Genomic DNA, 20,696 nt, shown 5'->3' with positions numbered 1-20,696 from the left:
TATCAGAAGGAGAAAAAAGTTTCTTTGAATCTCATGAACAGATGGCCCAAAATAACTGGTTTTAATGGCTTGTTCCTTTTCCATACACCCATTCTCAGTCCCCTCTCTTTCTTTCAATATTCCTCACTGGGAGGGTAGTGAGACTGTGATAAATTTTTCACCTTGCAATTGAGGAACAAGGTGGTTCTTTATTGGGCATACAGCTCTATTGAGGGAGGAGAGTCAGGGACAATTTCTGAGCCATATTCTCTCAATCTTGTAAAAATTCACAGTTTGGACCAGATGAAATACAAGATCCTCCCTCCAGAGCTTAAAGAGTTTCCGTGTCTAATTACTGGATCCTCCCATACTCTGACTCAGAATAAGAGAGATTCAATCATTTTTTTCCTCTAGAAATAAGTGTGTGTGTTTGTGTGTGTGCCTACTCACACTATATTTAGATAAAAATCCAAGATGCTATATGCCAGGAAGTATATATCACGTGCCATTTAAAAGTATTAAAACTTTAATCTGTTCAATTATTTAATGAGTAATTTGTCTCACTATCCATTGTTGCCCATCAAACTACTCCCAAACCTAATGGCTTGATGTAACAGCAGTAATTAATTTTGTTCAAGAATCCCTAATTTGGGTGAAGCTCAGTGGGAGTGGATTCTCTCTGTTCCTTGATGTCTGGCACCTGATTTGAGAAGACTCGAAGACTGAGATTGGCTCAAAAACTAAGGCTAGAATCATCTATAGGCATGTTTACTTACATATGTGGGCACATCTCTGAAATGGGTTCTGTGAAACCCAGAAAATTTGCACATGGCCCACCATATAAGTTGGGCTTCCTATCTGCATGGCAGCTGGATTCCAGAATGTATGTTTCACTTACATAAGGTGGGAGTGCATAATGCTTTTATAACCTAGACTTAGGAGTCTGCCAGCATTACTTCTGATTTTGTCTGTTGAAGGCAGACACAAAATCTTATCTAGATTCGAGGGAAGAGCACCTGGACTCTACCTCTCCATGAGGGAGTTGAAGGTTCTAGAAAAACATGTGAGATGGGAGATTATCGTAAGTTGAATGGTGGCTCCCAAAAAGATATATCCTTGTCTTAATCCATGGAACCTGTTCATGTTACCATATTTGGCCTTATCTAAATTAAGGATCTTTTTTAAAAAAATATTTTATTTATTTATTCATGAGAAACAGAGAGAGAGAGAGAGAGAGGCAGAGACACAGGCAGAGGGAGAAGCAGGCTCCATGCAGGGAGCCTGATGTAGAACTCAATCCCAGGTCTCCAATATCAGGCCCTGGACTGATGGCAACGCTAAACTGCTGAGCCACCTGGGCTGCCCGGATTTTTTTTTTAAATTAAGGATCTTGATATGAGGAGATCATCCTGGCTTACCTAGTTAGGCTCTACATCCAATAATAAGTATCCTTATAAGAGTCAAACAGAGTAAGACTTGACACATGGAGAAGGGGAGCAGGCAGTATGACCGCAGAAGCAGAGATAAAGAGGATGCCATACCTGGGATGTCTGGTAGCTTATGGAAGATGAAAAAGTTAAAAAACAGATTCTCCTCTAGAGCCTTCAGAGGAAGGACGGCCCTACTGATAACTTGATTTCAAACTTCAGGCTTCCAGAACTGTGAGAGAATTTTTTTGAGCCACCAGTTTTATGGTAATTTGCTGTGCCAGTCACAAGAAACCAGTACAGAGACTGCGTTGTGGCCTTCTTTGGAGGCTAGTCTGCCACAACAATACCAACACCACCTGCTAATAGCCTTGCAAACTCGACACCCTATATTGAGCACAGTGTGAAGTACCTATCTGTGTTACCTCTTTCCTTCTTCAACATGACCCTTTAAGGAGGTACTGTTATCACCCCTTTAATGAGGAAACTAAAGTACAGACTGCCTGCTTAACCTGCCTGACTTTGTTAGCTGGTAAGTAGCAAGGGTAGTATATAAGTCATGGTGTGTCAAAGTTTTGGATTTTAGGAATCCCTGGGTGGCTCGGCAGTTTAGTGCCTGCCTTGGGCCCAGGGCATGATCCTGGAGTCCCGGATCGAGTCCCACGTTGGGCTCCTTGCATGGAGCCTGCTTCTCCCTCTGCCTGTGTCTCTGCCTCTCTCTGTGTCTCTCGTGAATATATAAATAAAATATGAAAAAAAAAAAGTTTTGGATTTTAGCTTTCTCTATAGATGTTTACTGTCAAAAAAATACACATGTCATTAGCTGGTAATGTATTTAGTTTATAATATCTAATGGCAATGATAGTGTGTAGCTAAGAGTAATGAGGAATGGGCATTTTGAAACTACTTCAGTAGGAAAGCCTGGATGGCTTAGTCTGTTAAGTGTCAGAATTGATTTTGGCTCAGGTCATGATCTCAGGGGCATGAGATCAAACTCCATGTCAGACTCCATGCTGAGCATGGAATCTGCTTAAGATTCTCTCTCTCTTCCTCCTCTTCTTCCCTTTCCCTACTTGCTTACTCTCTCTCTCTCTCTCAAAACAAAACACAACTACTTTAGTACTGTTTCAGCCATTAACTACTCAAGTAGTTTTATCCTCATGAATATTTTAAGGAATCATACTAACTACATAACTGGTTCTTATGTTCTAGGAATCATGGTTTGTTTGCTTTTTGAGTTACTTTTTTGCCTTTCCTAAATCACATGTAAATATCTAACCACTTGTTGTATTGATAAATTAGGCGTTAAAGACTAGAAAGAAATTCCTTGGTAGGAGCATAGCCCTTCTATTTCATAGAGAAGCCTTCTAGTTGGAATGCTTATGTAGGTAAAATTATGCATTTTGGCCAGATTTTAATTATCAACAAAATTTATTAAATGGAAGACTCTTTAGCATCTCTTAAATTTGCTTTTCTAATAGTAGGTGGTCTGTGTTTATTGCTTTTTAAATTTTTTTAAAGTTTATTTTTTAAAGATTTTTAAATTTATTCATTAGAGAGAGCATGCTAGAGCACGAGCAGGGGGAGTATCAGAAGGAGAGGGAGAAGTAGGCTCTGGCTGAGCAGGGAGCCTGATGCAGGGCTTGATCCCTGGTCCCCAGGATCATAACCTGAACCAAAGGCTGATGTTTAACCAACTGAGCCACCTAGGAACCCCATATTGCTTTAAAAAATATAAAGATGTATTTATTCATTTTAGAGAAAGAGAGTGCACACTAAGAGGTGGGGATGGAGGCAGAGGGAGAGCCCAATGCTAGGCTTGATCCCAGGACCATGGGCTTAATTCTAGGACCCAGAGATCATGACCTAAGCCAAAGTCAAGAGCCCAATGCTTAACTGATTGAACCACACAGGCGGCCTTCTGTGTTTACTGTTAAAGACTGAGTAGTGGAATTTGGGAGCAATTTAAGCCTTTTTTAGTTTAAAATAATATGGTAGGATGTGGGACATTTAATAATATCCACTTACCAAGTACTTGATATGACCAGACAATGTGATGGAGCCTCTGATGTGTGATTCCCTTCTCAAAAAACTAACAGTGAAAAGATCTATGAAATCATTATCTTTACCATGTTGACATAATTGTCATTTCATTTCATCAGGTAATTTTAGGTGCCTACTGTATTCCAAAATGACACACATTCTTACTCTCGTAAAAGTTCTTTGCACCTTAGAAAGCCAGTTCACATCTATTGCATTATGTGATTCTTTACAAATGGGAGAGACATGGAAGGAATAATTTAATTTTACCCTTTTGATTGAAGGGGCAGCTGAGGTTCAGAGATCTGTTGCAGGTCTCATGTCTAGTAAGTGTGATAGCCTAGCATTGGGGTCTCCCTCTGCCTCCATCTCCACCTCTTGTGTGTACTCTCTCTAAAATGAGTAAATACATCTAAGAACAATGAGCAATAGAATTTGATAGCAGTTGCCTTTTCCAGACTTAGGCAAGTCATGGAGCCATTGTTTATGGGATACATGGGAAAAGCAGCACAATCTTGTTCTTTAGCAGGCCATTAAATTTGAGTTGGCCACTATCAAGGAGTTTGGGCCATTAATGCACAAGACTGTACTCAGCCATGTTAAGTAAGCATATTCTCTCTCCCTGGCTTATCTCTTAATTACAAGATCAGAGGGGAAATGTGTTCCTAAAACCCCAAAATAGAGGAAAATGATCATTTGGTCACTTAGTCACTCACTGGGTTAAACCAGTTTCATACTGTTTGTAGTTGGTTGCTGTCTTAGAAATGAATGCTTGCTTTCACATAAGCAATTTCAGATATTCTCAGTTGAAACCTGCATTGCAGTTTGGCAAGGAGGATTTCATGAGAACAGGGATAATTTGTGTCTTGTTTATTCACTGTGGAGAGCTTTGTACTTCTGAATTTCATGGTTTTCTTTGACAAATAGTTTCTTGGTCCCAATTGGATGAATGGTCACTATTTGAAATTCTCAGCTCTTCAAATCTGTTGTTAATCTTGTTACTATCTGGTTATAGCCTAATGAATGAATAGCAGTCATGTACTCAACACATGTTTATTGATCTCTTGCTGTTGTTTAAGCACTATACTAGGTGCTGGAGGTATAAGGGTGAACAAACGCAACTGCAGCTCCTTCCTCAAGGAGCTTGCTGTCCAGTGGAAGAGACAAGTAGTGATCACTGATCAAACAAATAAAAGTAAATGTGCCACTGTGACAAGTGGATGCTATAAGAATGCAGAAAGGGTGATTTGTATCATTAAAGAGGGGACTTTAAAGATGAGATGTTTAAATAGATGCCAAAGGTGAAACTGAACAAAGAAAGACAAAGGAAAAAGAGATGAAGACAATTTACTAATGTTGTATGTGGATCCCTAGAAAATCTGAAAACCTTAGTTCCCTTTGGGAGAAGTGCTGGATGGTGGTAGGGGGTAGGGTGGTGAGGTAGGTGGGAGAGGCTAATGGAAGATACCTTTCCCTTGTCACACTATTTTATTGAATATTTTGCAAGGAGTGTGAGCTTATGTAGCATTTGAGGGGTTCAAAAAAAGTAAAATGAGCTAACAGGAGAAAGAAAAATCATAAATATAAAAGAAAGATTAGAATGATACTTGCTTTCTTTAAAAAACCATTTAGCTTCATCATGGCTGAATTAGAGACCTCACCTTTGTGGTGAATACAGATTGTAATTCCCCACACTTGATACAAATATCTTCTGCATTAGAAATAAGAAGCTTGTTTACAGTAGAGCTTTGCTTTCTTCATTGACACAAAACAGTATTTGGCAGCTGCAGGATTTCCTGCAGGATTCATCGACTGCAGGATTTCCAAATGGATTATTGTCATTAGAAGGATGGCATGTATTGAGATTTTGTTCTTATCTGTGCCAGGCATGGTACTGAGCACTTAACATGGGCACTTATTGAGTACTTCTAATGATCCCCTTTTCCCAGATGAGGAAGTTGAAGCTTCAAACAGAAGTCACTTGCCCATGGTTGCAATAAGTGACAGACCTGGAACATGAAGTCACTATGAACCCAGAACTCCTAATAACTGTGCCATACTTCCTCCCTTGATACCCTTTAGGCTGAGAGATCACTATCTTTGTTCCTCAGAGCCCCCAGTCTCCACGCCTGAGCCATTCCAATAATGTCACAAAGAGTTAGCAGCTCAGTATATGAAGAATGCTGAAGGTCTGCAATATCCCCAAAATGAGCTGATTTCTAGAACCTTCTAAATGCCTGTACATTTGGATGAATACTTCTTATTCTCAACTGGTGGTGTGCCTCCCACACAGTTTATTGAGAAATTGTCTTCTCTTTCTGTTTTCTAATGGACTTTATTGATTCTCTTCTCTCATATTGGACAAATCACTTATTGAACTTAGAGAGGTTAAGAGGCCTCACAACCAGAAGACTTAATTACGTTGGAACAAATCCTCTTACTCCAGACTGCCCAGCTGCTTTGCTCATTTTCCATCACACTCTCATTGTCCAGAGTTGATCTGAAGCCATGGTGCCAACTGATGCTTAAGAGAGATCCTGATGTTTGGAAAAAAAATGTAATGTTAGAGGCAGTGTGGTTTAATGAGTGTAGAGAAGATGGACCTGGATTCAAACATCAGGTCTGCTACTGATGAGCCAGGTAGTATTAGCAAAGCAGCTTAACTTCTCTGGGCCTTGATTTACTCGTTCATAGTAATGAGATTCATAACACCTGCTTTGTGGAGTTATGATGAAGATGTAAACAGAAGGTAGAGCTTGGTAGACACCAGTAAAAGCTTGCCATTATTAATGTCAGTTTGAGCACTTGGAGAATTGCCTTGCAAAGAGGAGAAGATGATTTGGTTGCTAAAATTTAGCATAGAGTCAGTCATAAGCTGACTTTTAAAGGAATGACTAATGGCGTCTTAAAAGCATATTTAACTTGGGTGTGGCTGAAAAAAATGACTGTAAGAATTACAGTCATTGCAGTATTTTACATGTACACATTATTCCTGATTCAACTTAGAACTGTATGAAACACAAGAAATTATAACCCTTCTAATGGATGAGACAGCCTATAAAGGAGCAAACTACTAAATAGGCAAAGAAATTGTGTATCCAGAGATGTCTTCTGAACAAAATGAAGAAATGCAACAATGTGCTGGAGACACAGATGAGCATATGTCTCTTCAGAGAGGTGGATTTTGGTAGAAACCTGAAGAATGGGTTTGAGGAAGCAATGGAAAGGACTGAGGGAGATTGAAGGCTGAGGGAGAGGCAAGAGCAAAGGCCCTGATGGGGAACAGTGTGGCATTGACAGCATCCCTATGGTGACAACAAGGAGTTATCACTCCTTGTTGAGGAAGAAGGCGAGGAAACAGAGAAGGAACAATACACTTGGCACTCAGGTCCCTGCTCTGTGCCGTGTCATTCATGAGAGGCCAGTTGACCTTTAATGACATGTTCCTGATTGGTATGATGCTTACATAAGGCAGCTCGAAAGTCCTAGCCTCTTGGAAGCCCTGTACCCATCACTGACCTAGTCAGAGCCAATATCCCTGTCTGTAAATGAAGATCAATTGTTTAAATGCCCTAGAAATTGTGATGATGGCATGATAGCTGCTGACCTCATAGCTAGTCTTGGAGATGGCGCCACTGTAGAAAATCATTCAACAATAGATATGTTGGAGGACTGTATATGAATATACACTCTGTCTGGTTTTTCTCAGAGTCCATGGCAACCTTAAAGTACTGTAATGGGCTCCACTATCTAATCAGGGAATTATAGCAATCTATTAATTGCCATTTCTGATTATTTGCATTTAATTAAGGGGAACTCTTGAGAAAATGAAGGACAATGTAACCTTAAAATATGGCTTTGCATCTTGGATAATTGACTATAATTTCTGTTTTTACAGCTTTTCTAAATTATTTCTCCAGATGTTTCCTAAAACTGCAGTTTTACCTCTTTCCTTTCAATGGGTAAGCGGTGGTTTCCCATAAAAGCTTATAGGGTTTAGTTTTCTCAACTAAATTAAAGCTTAATTAGCCAAAAATCCAGATCTGTGATATGTTCATAAAATTTATGCAAGCATAATTAATTTCAGTTAATGGCATTAAGTAGCTTTTCCATTCAAACAGTAACCTTTTCTGTGCTGACCTCTAAACGTCAGATTTCCAGTTATCTACATTTCTACCTTCCCTGGTAATATTAAATCAACTTGCATAATTCTCAAAGTATTACTCTTCCCTTTGATTTATGACTTTTATCACAGAAGTCAGTGATTACCTCTACAACCCGTGTTTCATGTTTTGAAAATGCAACGAAAGAAGTGTGCTAGAATAACATTGCTTTTGTTTTGATGAAAGCCAAAAAGAAAAATTAGAAGTACCATTTTGATATGTTTTCCAAAGCCTACTACTTCTCATAAAGTTACCTAGGCTTTTTTAGTCTATTTGAATGACAGTTCAAATTACATTGATCAGCTAACTGTCAAAAGGAATAGCTATTATTTTTAAAATCTCCTGATACTTCCAGGATTTGTCTTCCTGAGAAGAATGATAACTTTACCATACACTGAGCCAGATTCTCTTGCTGCAAAAGCTATACCCTTTGCAGAAATCTTTAGAAAACCATTTAATCCTAAGGAATTATTCTCTGAAAACATGCCTTCTCACTTGATTGGCAATTAAACTTTCTTATTAGTTCCTTATCATTTCCCCAATAAGTCTTGCATATAAATCAAGCGTGGTGAAATTCTCCCTTGATTCTCTGTTCCTTGTTCATTTTCCAGAAGGGGTGAATGCTGCTTTTAGAGCATCAGACCTAGAGGGAGTTCTTTTCCAGGAGCATCAGCCAGAACTCACCACCTGCCTTACTGGCCTGAATGGAATATTGCTCATCTCTGGACCAGTAACTGTGGCCATGGAGTGTGATTATGATCATTGGCTTGGGCCAGAGTCACAAGTCCAGAGACTAGTACCCAGGGTGTATAAGCTGTGCAGAGAGGTATAGGAGCAGAAAGAAAATTAGGGTCCTACCAAGTGAAGGGTTGGAAATATTGGGAAGGCAATCACAGGTGCATCTCACAGAGCTGAATGTACTGCATTTTAATGGAATTGTAACAGCAGAAGCCTGGGGAACCTCTTGACTTTAGAGTGACTTTTGCTTCATGATGGTCAGTGTATGTGCATTTTGAATATGAAAAGTGCTCTTCCTTGCTAGATCTCTCTAAGGTTCATTAACAACCAGTATTATAGAACCAATTCAAAAGGAACATGTTTTCAGTGCCTATCTTATTATTAGCTTCAGGGCTACATTTTTTTAAATGCATAATGAAATCCATGGAATATTTAGAAAGACTGTGGCACTTTGCAAAATTGGCTTTGGGGGCTGTGCATGGCTTACAGCGGGAAGGAAAAGTATCTGGCAATTGCATGAATTGAAAAACCTTTGGTCCGTCTCTAGGCTGCAGTTAGCCGTAAGCAGTTGTAAAAGAAAAAAAAAAAGAAAGAAAAAAAAAAGAAATCTAGTTCATGATTTCAGAGGATCTATAGAGGTTCAGTACCTTTTTAATCTTGTACACAGACTATAGGAAGGTCATTTTCCCCTATGTGTATGAAGTCAGCCTCTCTACCTTTGTGGGGGTTTTGCTCATTTCAGAGAATAAGAAATGGGAACTGGCTATTGTTAGTGACAGGACAGTACTTCAAGAATAATGAGAGTCACTCCTTCTTTCCCTAAGGATTGGGAAAGCAAAGGTACACACAGACTTGGTAGCTTTTTTTAAATACCTATCATTATCATTTTCTCCCCAGAACCATGTAAAGTCTCATCATTATTAAAGTCAGGATACTTGAGTTATGGTCTGGGCTTTGTCGCAAGCTCTGGGACCTTGGGGCACAGTCCTCATCCCCTCCAGGCATCATGGTACATGTTGATAAAATGGAGAGTTTCAAAGGCACACAGAACCACATCGCATCTCAGATAGCTTTTATCTTTAAAGTTGTAAACATCTGGAGTGGGAGGATGTAAAACAAGGACTTGTGGATTAAAAATGGCATCTAACTTAGTCTCTAAACAATCTCCTAAAATGTAGGAGATAAAACAGAGAATGAGGAATTATTCCATCATCAGAAGCTAGGAATGGCAATCGGTCTCTTACCAAGTTCTTGGAGGGATTGTCAGGAACCTTCAGGGTCTATGAAACTGCATAAAGGGGCACAGTTAAAGGTGCCTTTTAGGCCATTTTAGGCCATTGAAAAAACAGAATTCATCTCCTCACCAGAAGGGAGATGCTTTACCCCTGAACTCATATCTGTGCCTTGGATGCAAAGGCCAATATGGGCAGTAACTGAGAAGACAACCATATCCTCCTCTGTCCCTTGTGGATGCTGTTTCAGAGTCAGGATGCCTTTCAATCATCTTCCCTCTCAGGTAATAAATCTTCATGTCTGTTTAGATACATACACATGCTTATTTAGTATATGCACATATATACATACATGCACGAATACATATGCATATGTGCACATATTTATTCCCATATATGATACACACACACACACACACACACTACTGTGAGGCTACAATCCCAAAATCACAATAGCCAGAAATAGGAGCCAAGACATCCGCATCTTGGGAGGCGCAGTTTCCAGGTATAGAGCTCCTCAAGCAAGAGAAGGTTCAGGGAATGAGAGTAGCCATGTAAACTGGGAAATGTCCTTCATGGATTGCACCTGTCCAGAGTGTGAGAGATGGGCACCTTCCCGACCCCCAGAGGAACAGCTATGCAGCCGTGCAAGAAGGGCATCCCATCAGTGGTTGTGGGGACAGCGCGCACCCCAGAGCGGCAGTGCGTCTACACCGCTCTTTCCTCTTGGTGTCAGGAGAGACAATACAGGTCCCATGGGCAAAACTATAAAGTGAGGGACAGAAACATAATCCAGAAGATGTGGAGAAAAAAACACACTTCTAAAAATGATTTATTTTACACATAAGAAGAAAGATTTAGAAAACTAAAGGGCGGGAATTGGTAGAACAGGGAAAGGTCATTGTGTTTTCTCCTTCGCAGAAGAATGGAAATCCATAAAGACAGGTCAGGTGGACAAAAAGGTCAGAAAACCAGGGGAAATGACACAGGAAACACTGTAAGGGAACTGAAAAGGCACTAACAGAATTAAAACCCACTTCGGAATCATTGCAGAATTCATACCGAGAAAAAGCAAATCAGTGAAGTGAAGAATAAAATTGAAGTGCTTTCCTGGAAATGAAGGAGGAAGCAAAGTGATAAAGCACAAGAAAATTAAGATGATTACTACGGGGGAAGTGACTGAGTTATAGAAATTTCTACGAACTCTGGAGATTCCTGAGGAAGACTAGAACTGAGACTAACACTTCAAAGACACAATTGAAGAACATTTTTCTGAGCTGGATTTATTGAAAGATTTCATTGAGAGCCACATAAAATAAGTAAAAAGACAATGACACTCAACACCCAGGAAAAATATATGTTTCCAGTGTAAGAACAGAAAAATCTTATAAAAGGACAGAAGTTATGTTGATCAAAGAATTCTCCTTTAGAGTACTGCAAAAAGGAGTGGAAGGGAAAAGTGAATCCTATGAATGTTACAGTCAGAGAAATTGTCTACTTTCTGACAAGAAAATGAAAATGCTTACTCTCATGTTCTAAGCCTCACAAGACATACCTTCCCTCCCCTATTTGCTCCAGCCGAGTGAAAACTTAGACAAATTAACCTGAATGAGAAGGCCATAACACAATGGCTGCTGAGTAAGCTTTGGAACCATTTACATATGAAAGATTTCTAAACATCTGCTGAAAATTATAAAATGTAATTATGAACAAATAAAAAGAGATACAGTATGTTAAATAATCTAAAAACCAATATTCAAGACACCAGATTACATCCACAAAGACCAAAAGAGATGTAAATTAGGGGTGCAGAGGTAGGAGCATAAAGATGTAAATTTGTGTGCAATTCTGTGTATTATATACAAGCAATAAAAAACTACCATTTCTGGTTTTACTTTAATAGTAAAACCAAAGTGAACAAGAGAATTTTTTTTTTTTTTAAAAGGAAGAAAAGAAAACCTTAGGGCACCTGGGTGGTTCAGTTGTTGAGTGTCCAACTCTTGATTTCAGCTCAGGTCATGATCTCAGGGTCCTGGGATTGAGCCCCTTTGTCGGGCTCTGAGCTCAGTGAGGAGTCGGCTTGGGATTCTCTCTCTCCCTCTCCCTCTGTACCTCCCCCCCCATACCCATTTTCCCTTCCTCCCTCCCTCCCTCCCTCCCTCTCTCTCTCTCAATCTCCCCCCCCCCATAAATAAATATATAAAATCTTGGAAGAAAGGACAGATGGACAGATGGATGAACAAACCTTAAGAGCATATTTCTTCTAAACCTGAGGTCAGGGAAGAAGAAAATCATGACTCAAAAGCAACAGCACTAAATGGACAAACAAGCATGAAAGGTATTCAGATTAATGTAAAAGACTCCATCTATTTTGCTAATTCTAACAAGGAAACCATCATATAACTTCATGGCTTCTAACAAGGAAACCATCATATAACTTCATGGCACTTGTGAACATGCAGTATATAGCTTATTTTTAGATATTTGACAAGGACATGTAGATATCCCCTTACCACTCCCTCATACAATATGCTCAGTCCCCACTGGATTGTACTATGCACCAGCCCTGGTGATTGGTCCTAACTACAACCAAGCAGGCACTTAGAGGTAGGCATGGCTAGGGTGGAGCCACTCTGGCAGTGGAGTCCAATGTTTTCCACTTTGCTATGGTTGCTGTTGTAAACAAAATAGTTTCTGGTGGTGCCATGTGAGCTTGGTGACGCAGCATGAGCATTGTGCCAGGGTTGAATAGCATGAACTTATCTAAGTTTCACCTTGAGAAATGCTGTGGAATCTTTACCCATATGGGGAAACCAGTGTTTTTAGTTTTTTGACACTTTATTTTTTTTTAAGATTTTATTTTTTTTGAGAGGGAAAGAGATAAGAAATAGCATGAGCAGGGGGAAAGGGAGAAGCAGGCTCCCCACTGAGCCTGGAGTCCACCATGGGGCCCCAGGACCACAGAATTATGACCTCAGCTGAAGGCAGGTGCTTAAATACTTTTTTTTTTTTTTTTTTTCTTAAATGAGGAGCTTCCCACGAAGTGCTAAAGAACTGTTCCAGCTTCTACTGACCAGAAGTTGGGGCTTGTCTTCAATGTCTTCAGCATGTATAGTCTATGTTGTATGCTTTAGCACATGTTTATCTTTATTATTTCTTATCTTAGGGTTTGAAATATCTCTTCCAGGGAGAACCTCTATACTAAAAACCAAGACTAACTTCTTTGTTACAGATTCTCTCTCTCTCTCTCTCTCTCTCTCTCTCTCTCTCTCTCTTTTTTAAGGGCCTTTGTAACTTCATTCTTTTAAAAGGCAGCTAATACTTTATCTCCCTAAAGGCAGGGGGTAAACCAGATGATTCCGAGATGCCTTTAAGATCTATGTTAAGATCTTTAAGATCTATGTTTGTGGATGTCTGTGTGTCTGAGAGAGGATTTAGATTTAACAAAAGAGGTAAAAGATTATTACTGTCTTCAGGACAATGGCTATAAATTGATGATTTCTTTATCCACCCCAGGGCTTAGAACCGAGTCATGAACATAGTTGATACTCTATAGAGACCTGGGTTTATGGAGGTGTATTTCCTCACATCACCTAAGGAGATAGGAGTAAGTTGAAGAGGAAATTGGGGGCTTTGGATCTGGAGTCATGAAATCCCACTGGCAGCTCTGCATCTAATGCGGCCTAAGACAGTCAACTTAGCATTTTCTGGGCTGCATTTCTGCTTGCAAATGGAAAGATTTTAATTAGATTAGGAGTTATGGACTGCTAGTTGGCCCAGCTGCCAAGCAGGGTGTGTTACTAGGGCACCAGGGTGTTGACAGTTGTCATTAACATGAAAAGCCTTTATAGGAGGTGCATGTGCCCTGCATCCTGCCACAGCCCTCACCCCTCCCAGTTACCGTGCGCTGGTGGACACTAACCATTGATGCTTGCCTTGTTGGCTTTTACAGGCATTTGTAACCTAAACAAAAAAGAGAGAGAGGAGGATTTGATTTTGTTTCTAACATTAGCTTTTCTGCTCTGCAGACTCAGGATGGTCAGTGTGCAAAGGTTTTTTGTTTTTAGTAGACTTTGGAAGTTGAAACTATTTGAGTGATTAGAATGGATTGATGCGGGGGGGGGCGGGGGGAAGTCAACCTAGAAAGACACACCAGAGAAATTCCAAAAGGGCTTGAAAATGGGAAGAGGAGAGCTGAATCCTTCTACTTGTTTTCGGGTGCCTTTTTCTTCGTAGCCATTAATTTGGCCTGAATGACACCAAAACGATCATAATGGCCCCAGTCGCAACTGCTATTACAGGTTGTCTAACTTAGTTAAATTCTTTTATGCTTTAAATTGTTAATGATTCAGCATTTCACGGCTGGAGTCAGGTGCTCTCAGAGGGCGCCTTCCTTAAAGGTCACTCACTCTCCAGAAATCAACATCCAAGATTAAGATTGCAGATTCTGCTCAGTGACCTTGGGAGAATAATTATTTATTCGATACAGGACTCAGAAGGCACAGCAGTTTAGTGGGAGACCTTTGGTTGGGGAAACCAGGAAAAGCAGAGAGGCTGGTGAAAACCAGGAGTGCTGGGAGAGGTGAGGACTGTGGGACTAAGGATCTTGCTCTAAAAAAAGGATGCATGTTGCTGCCGATGAGAGCTCCTTGTTGGCCAAACACAGTTAGGGGTTGCATGTCCCTTACCTTATTTCAACCTTACAAGAAAAGGCTGAGGATGTAAACACTGTTATCACAATGTAACAGACAAGGAAACTAAGACTTGGGAGGTGAGGGAATCTGTCTGGCTAAGAGAGATTTGAGGGTTTGCACAGGTTTCACGAAGGGCATATAACTATTCTCTGCACACTGGAGCCTGATGAATGATTTATGCATTTTATTCATTTATTATGATGTTAGGATGTCTGAAAATAAGCTTCCCGTAAATGTTGACATGAGAACCCTTTTGTCACCTGCATGAAATCTACAAGGCTGAAACATCACATTCCAAGAGCCAGTGCAGATGCTTGCAGAATGTTTTATTTAGGTATTTATTGAAATTTTTAGGAAGAGATTATCTCATGACATTAATAGAAACATAAAAAAGGAAGGGGGTAGGGGAGATATTGTGAGCCAATAGAACAAGAGTGATGAGAAAGTGGAATACTAAAGTAGTCAGCAAAGTGGTATGCAGTTAAAAGTAATTGGACTCTAATTCCTAATATTCTGTGGGAGGCCAATAAAGGATTTATTGTACTTTTTCCGCTTAAAAACCAGCAAGTAGATGATTCATATAATAGGGGGAGAGAAACAATGATTTTTTTTATGACATTTAGTTACCAGCTTAGCTTTCTATTTTTACTCTATCCTGGTCTCTGAGCATGTTTTTCCCTTATTTAGGAAACCTGCAACTACAAATATGCTCGATTCATTTTCTTACCTTTCTGCTAAATATAGAGAACAATGCCTATATTGCCATCCCTAGGGATTATTTTAAACAGAATTGAGAACAGTTCACAAAGCTGGTCCTCTGGTGTTGATATCACGCAAAACCAGATTTTTTTAAAAAAGATTGTTATTTATTAGAGAGGGAGCGCAAGTGGGGGAGGGCAGAGGGAGAGGGAGAAGTAGGCTCCATGCAGAGCAGGGAGCCCAATATAGGACTCGACCCCAGGATCATGACCTGAGCTGAAGGCAGCTGCTTAACCAACTGAGCCACCAAGGTACACCTAGGTTTTCTTTTTTCTTACTCAACCTGGAAGTGTTTATTTTCAGGGATAATCTTTTGTAATATATATTGGAGGAAAAATAATTTTTAACATTGTGTTATATTGAGGCAAATAGTTTTAGGATTGATGTAGGGAACACTGTTAATTCCTCTTACAGAGTCACAAGTAGAAGAGCAGAAGTCTAAGACACCAGTTAAGGTTCCTTCTTGGGAGCTGGAGAGAAAAGGGAGTCCCAGTGTCAGGTGTCTGACAGGGGTGGAAAGGTCCCGGTAGTAAAGGGGGAAGGTGAAAGCCTGGATACAGAGTAGAAGCTTCCTCCCTGGGCTCTCACAACTTGCTCAAGAACCCAAGGTGTGCACTGCTGACTCTGAGTTAACATTTTAACTCCCATAGCACTGGAGAAATTTATCTCCTTTTAAAGGATTTTCTTGTTCCTTCTTGCATTCCTCCTCCATTTTCATGGCCACCACTGTAATTTGGGCCCACTTTTTTCCTCTAACCCCTACTGGCTCCTGTGGGGCCCAGCCTTGCCCAACAAATCCTTATTGAATGCTGCTTTTGTGTGTCACCCTCCCCCCACCCCTCAAAATGGTCATCGGTTCCCAACTGCTAGCTATATAAAGAGGAATTTCCTCTGTGTAACTTGGAGAGGTCTCTAATCATGCTGTCCTTCCAACTGTCTCCTGGGCTTTTCAGACTTTACAAGGGATGCTCCTCCTTTTCCCTTTGGCTGGCCTGATCACTGTCCCATGCATGAATGTGCTCTTCTAGTCTCCGTGCCTTTGAGCTTGATGCTTACAGCCTTTGACTTTTATTTAACAAAAGATACAGGACATGCAGCAACTATACTCATCTGCCTCGCGTATGTTGTATTTTGGCTTTTGTTGTTTCAAGTTATCATAGGATGACTGCCACTTCCATTTCCTCATCATTGCAGAAATGCCCCAGGTTTTCCTCAGTTCTCTAAATAATCAGGAAATAAAGCAATATTCACAAATAAACAGCAGAGGTCTCAAGAAAGTTGAGGCAAGGTGGAGCATTTTGACGTGTGTTGACAGCGGTGCAACTGTATTCTCTTTTAGGTCCTCTTTGAACTTGAGCTAGCTGATTGTGTGAAATTCTAATGGAAAAGAGCAAAATTAAAGAATGTGGTGCACTGTAGGCAATGTATCACTGAAGATTGTTCACAAGGTGTGGCATAATGGGCTTTATGTTTTGTAGTGTCTTTATGCTGTGTTAACCTGTTCTTTGAGCAGCATAATTTACTTTGGTGTACCCTTTAACAGATGGGTGATGCAATAAGAGGAGATGGTCTGTAGTCATCAACGCTGGGTAGCTTTTACTATTGTTCTCACCTATAATAGCCCACTCTCCTCAGCCCATTAAGCCATTGGTCAGGGCTCATTTGATTTACCTTCCCCAAGAAGTCGTCTTCAATTGCCTTTTGATTTCCTTTTACCTCCTCCCTTTGGGCTGCTTAGAAATCATAGCAGCATATATCATCAAATTCATATTTACTTGCTGACTCTTTTGTATGTATTTCTTGCCAACAATGTGTATATATCAACCAATTTACCCAGAAAAATGTCTGCTCTGGGGAACATAGGGATATTTTAGCTAGTTACCTGAGAACTCTGGGACTTAACTTGCTTCCTGTGAATTAAATATCTCGAAGCTTTGAAAGCAGCATTCATCATTCTGTCATGGTACTAGATACCTTCAGTTTACTATGGATTAGGTGTTCAAATTTGTTTTGTTCATTCTCAGTTCATCTCTTTCAAACTAAAAGACCTTGTGCGTTTTATGCCCCCTTCTGTTCCCTTCAGGTCTTTCTGGATTCCAATTATGTATCACTCCTTAGCCCTTGTGTTACCAGCCTGAGATACCCTAATGAAGATGACATTTTATAAAATGTACAGAAATGTAGCGATTTCCATCTTCTTTTGTACCATCCCAGAGGAAAATAATAGTGATTCTTGATCATTAAAGGTATTTGGTGTTTAAATGAACAGTTAAGAGTTGATTGTAATTTAGCTGTCTAGACATTAGAACAGGTTTCATTTATGTTGGTGTTAGCATTTATGCCTTTTAGATAATTTTCAGGGGAAGAGTATGATTTCCTCTAACAGATATCTGTAAGAGAGGACACTTGCCAATCCAATCACATCTCCAATTTCTCATTTCTTTTTCTTTAACCTCCAATAATTTTGTTGGACTTTTAAATAAAAACATGATCTCATATTATTTTTATATGTATCCTCAGTAAGTGCTAATTTTGGTTTTAATGCTCCCTCTTTAGTACCTCTTCTATTGATTTGGTAGGAGTTACCTTTAATCACTTTAAAGTAAGTAATGCATTAAGACCGCCCAAGGCTAGCCTATATTTGGAAAAATCACTCCATTTAAGAATTAGTTTAGCAAAAACCTATTACACATTTTCCTTGGAAATTCACCAGGATTCTTTCCATCTCTGTGAAAGCATTTATTATCCTGAAGAAATTAGGCCTAATTTTAGAGAATGCCACAGTGAGCAAAACTTCTTTAAATTTCCAGAAATGGCCATGGCTCTGATTATAATAATGTTTAAAATTCGCAGAATTTTAGCACTGAAAGTGAATGGAAAGCTGTTGTAATGAGGCTGTTACCTCTTTCCAATATCTTAAAACCATTTCAACAGTCAAATGAGGCACAGACATAGGGGTTATTATTAACTTAGACCAAGAGGTGTCATCCTTCCATAGATAGTTTTGTTAGTATTTGTGTCCTGTTAGTTGCTGTTTAGAACAACACATCCCGCAGTGGTCAACATGGAGGGATAGGTGGAGAGACCAATCAGATTGCTGCTGTATTGCTGAGAAAGAAGGTGCCAGGACATTAGGTACTTCCCTTTCAAGATAGTTTTCTGATTAGGGGACTACAAATATTTAATAGAAACTAGAGGAGGAGAAGTGCTGTGAACTGATATGTTTATTTGAGGTAGGCAGTAAGTGTGCCGAATCCAGTATCTGGTGGGGGTAGCAGGGTGAGAGAAGATACGGGTTTGATTCTAAGGAGCTGCCTTACCCAGAAATTGCATCACAGCATCTAAGGAGCAAACCCACTCACGTCTGGCTTGATATCAATAACTGGCATTCGGCATCTTTAGAGCTTTGGGGAAAGTAACACATGAGCAACTACAGCACAACACAAAAGTAATCTGTGGGGTAATTACTGCCAGTCAGCTTGACTTGGCAAAATATCAATAGTTTCCTTGATCAACAGCTACTGAGTTTCCAATACTTTTCCTCCAGGAGCAACAGAAACCTAGCAAATTGTCTCTGACCTTTATTTTCAGCATGTGGCTTATTCATTGATAGACAGAAAGAGAGAGAACTTCATTTTTGTTAAAAAACAAACAAACAAAAGTCTGAACTGTTTCTTAGAGCAGAAGTCTCCTGAACGAATAAATAATGCAAAGCAACACTTACTTTTTGCCCACTAACCAGTGACAGCATACCACCCCTCCATCCAAAGATAAGAGCCATTTTAAGTCAAAACTCACAGATTCAGGTGCCATTCAGCCCTGAGAAGGGCAGCTTTAAATAATCATGTGTGGCAGTTTGAAATGAGACAACCAAACTGAGCTCTGAACTCACTCACTAAAGGACATTACTCTATACTTTCTCTAGTAGCACATGCTCATGTGTAAAATAAAACATAGCAAAATAACAAGAGTAGAAATTTCTGAAGTTGCTTAACCACAATTCACCAAGTATTTATTTTTTACCCCATTTGGTTATCATGCTCCCTTCCCTTCCCCTCTCTTCCCTACCTTTGTATTTCTTTCTCTTTCTCTCTCTTTCTTTTCCACTCCCTCTGTTTCTCTCCACCCCCTGTATATGTTTTTTTCAAAACAACAACTTGAGAGTAACCTGAAAATATCATGCCTCTTTGCTCTTAAAAATTTGATTTCATATTGCCTAATAAAAGGAGCATTCCCTTACATAAATATGACAAAATAATCAGACATCAGGATACTGAAAATTGCTTTAATTCTATTATCTAATCCACACCATTGTCCCAGGAATAATCGTTCATGTTTTGTCAAGCACTTCTGAAAACATTGGTAATGTTACCTGTCCCCTAGCCTGGCTCCTTATAAAGATTCAGAAACCATGAGAGCAAGCAAGAGGGTCACTCTTCTATAATAATAATCTCAAGATTATATGTTATGTCACCATCTTCCAAGGCATGCTCCATAAAATGTTTGTTCCAGGAAGTGCTTTGGAAAGTAAAGATTTTGAGTTCAAAGTTGGAGAAAACCTTGAACAGTACTTAATGCACCTCCATTCTGTTCACTCCTTGGAGGTTTACAGAATGCATTGGCTTATAAAAGGCTCTGACTATTAGCATATTATGCCATGAGGAGACCTCCTTATTTGTTTAATCCAGAATTTCCCTAACTTGGTGACCACAGACCATCTGATGTCCTCAATTTTATATATATCTATATAGTCCAGTTGGGGAAATGCTGTTACATATATTTCCACAATATTTATTTCAGTTCAAAAATTCCTTTCTCATTATTTTTTTAAGATTTTATTTATTTATTCATGAGAGACATGGAGAGAGAGGCAGAGACATAGGCCGAGGGAGATGCAGGCTCCCTATGGGGAGCCTGATGTGGGACTCAATTCCAGGACCTCGGGATTACAACCTAAGCCGAAGGCAGATGCTCAGCCACCTAGGTGCTCCTCATTATTATTATTATTTTCAATTGCAGGCTAGTCAGCCTTTTTTTTTTTGGAACTTGGAAAATAATTGCAATACAACGAAAAAAAAGTAAAATTTGTGTTTAAAATATTCTTGATTTTTTTCTATAAATGCTGTAATAGATATAAGATCCATGTGTCACAGTAGTATCTTACTGCATGAAGCAAAATCTAGAATCTGTAAGAGACAAACCCCCTATCAGTGATGAACAAAACAGCTAGTTTCCCACTCACCTGGAGTATAGTGGCAGAGCAGGGATGAGGGCTCTGAGCCTCACATTTACTCAACAACCAGGCTGAAGGCAGTTTTGTCTTTTTATTTCAGTGGCTCCCCAAATCACCTTGGATGTTGCATCCAGCCAGCAAAAGGGAAGCAATAGAGTATAAAGAATCATGAGGGAAATTTGTATGGGACTGGACTGTATTTACATGCACATTCCACTGACAAGGATCAGCTGCAGGGGTCTGACTGGCAGGAAAGGCTGGGGAGTGTTGTTGCTGGTAGGGTCCTGCTTTCAAGTAGCAACTGCAAAATATGAAAAGTGAATATACATGTTGGTGAACAACTAGCTATCTCTAAAACCTGCATTTGTGGCTATATAATTCATGCAGTTTGATTTAGTCATTTTGTGTTAATATTATGTCATCTCATTTGG

At 39.7% G+C, this 20,696-nt stretch overlaps 1 protein-coding gene across 3 annotated transcripts in view; it reads left to right on the top strand.

Moving 5' to 3' along the window:
- Positions 1 to 20,696, top strand: part of SGCD (sarcoglycan delta) — a 914,568-nt gene that overhangs the window by 556,649 nt on the left and 337,223 nt on the right. The window lies entirely within an intron of this gene.

Source organism: Canis aureus, chromosome 4 (assembly GCF_053574225.1).
Source record: "Canis aureus isolate CA01 chromosome 4, VMU_Caureus_v.1.0, whole genome shotgun sequence".
In the NCBI taxonomy this organism is placed as follows: Eukaryota; Metazoa; Chordata; class Mammalia; order Carnivora; family Canidae; genus Canis; species Canis aureus.
This window is presented reverse-complemented; position numbering and strand designations above follow the sequence as displayed.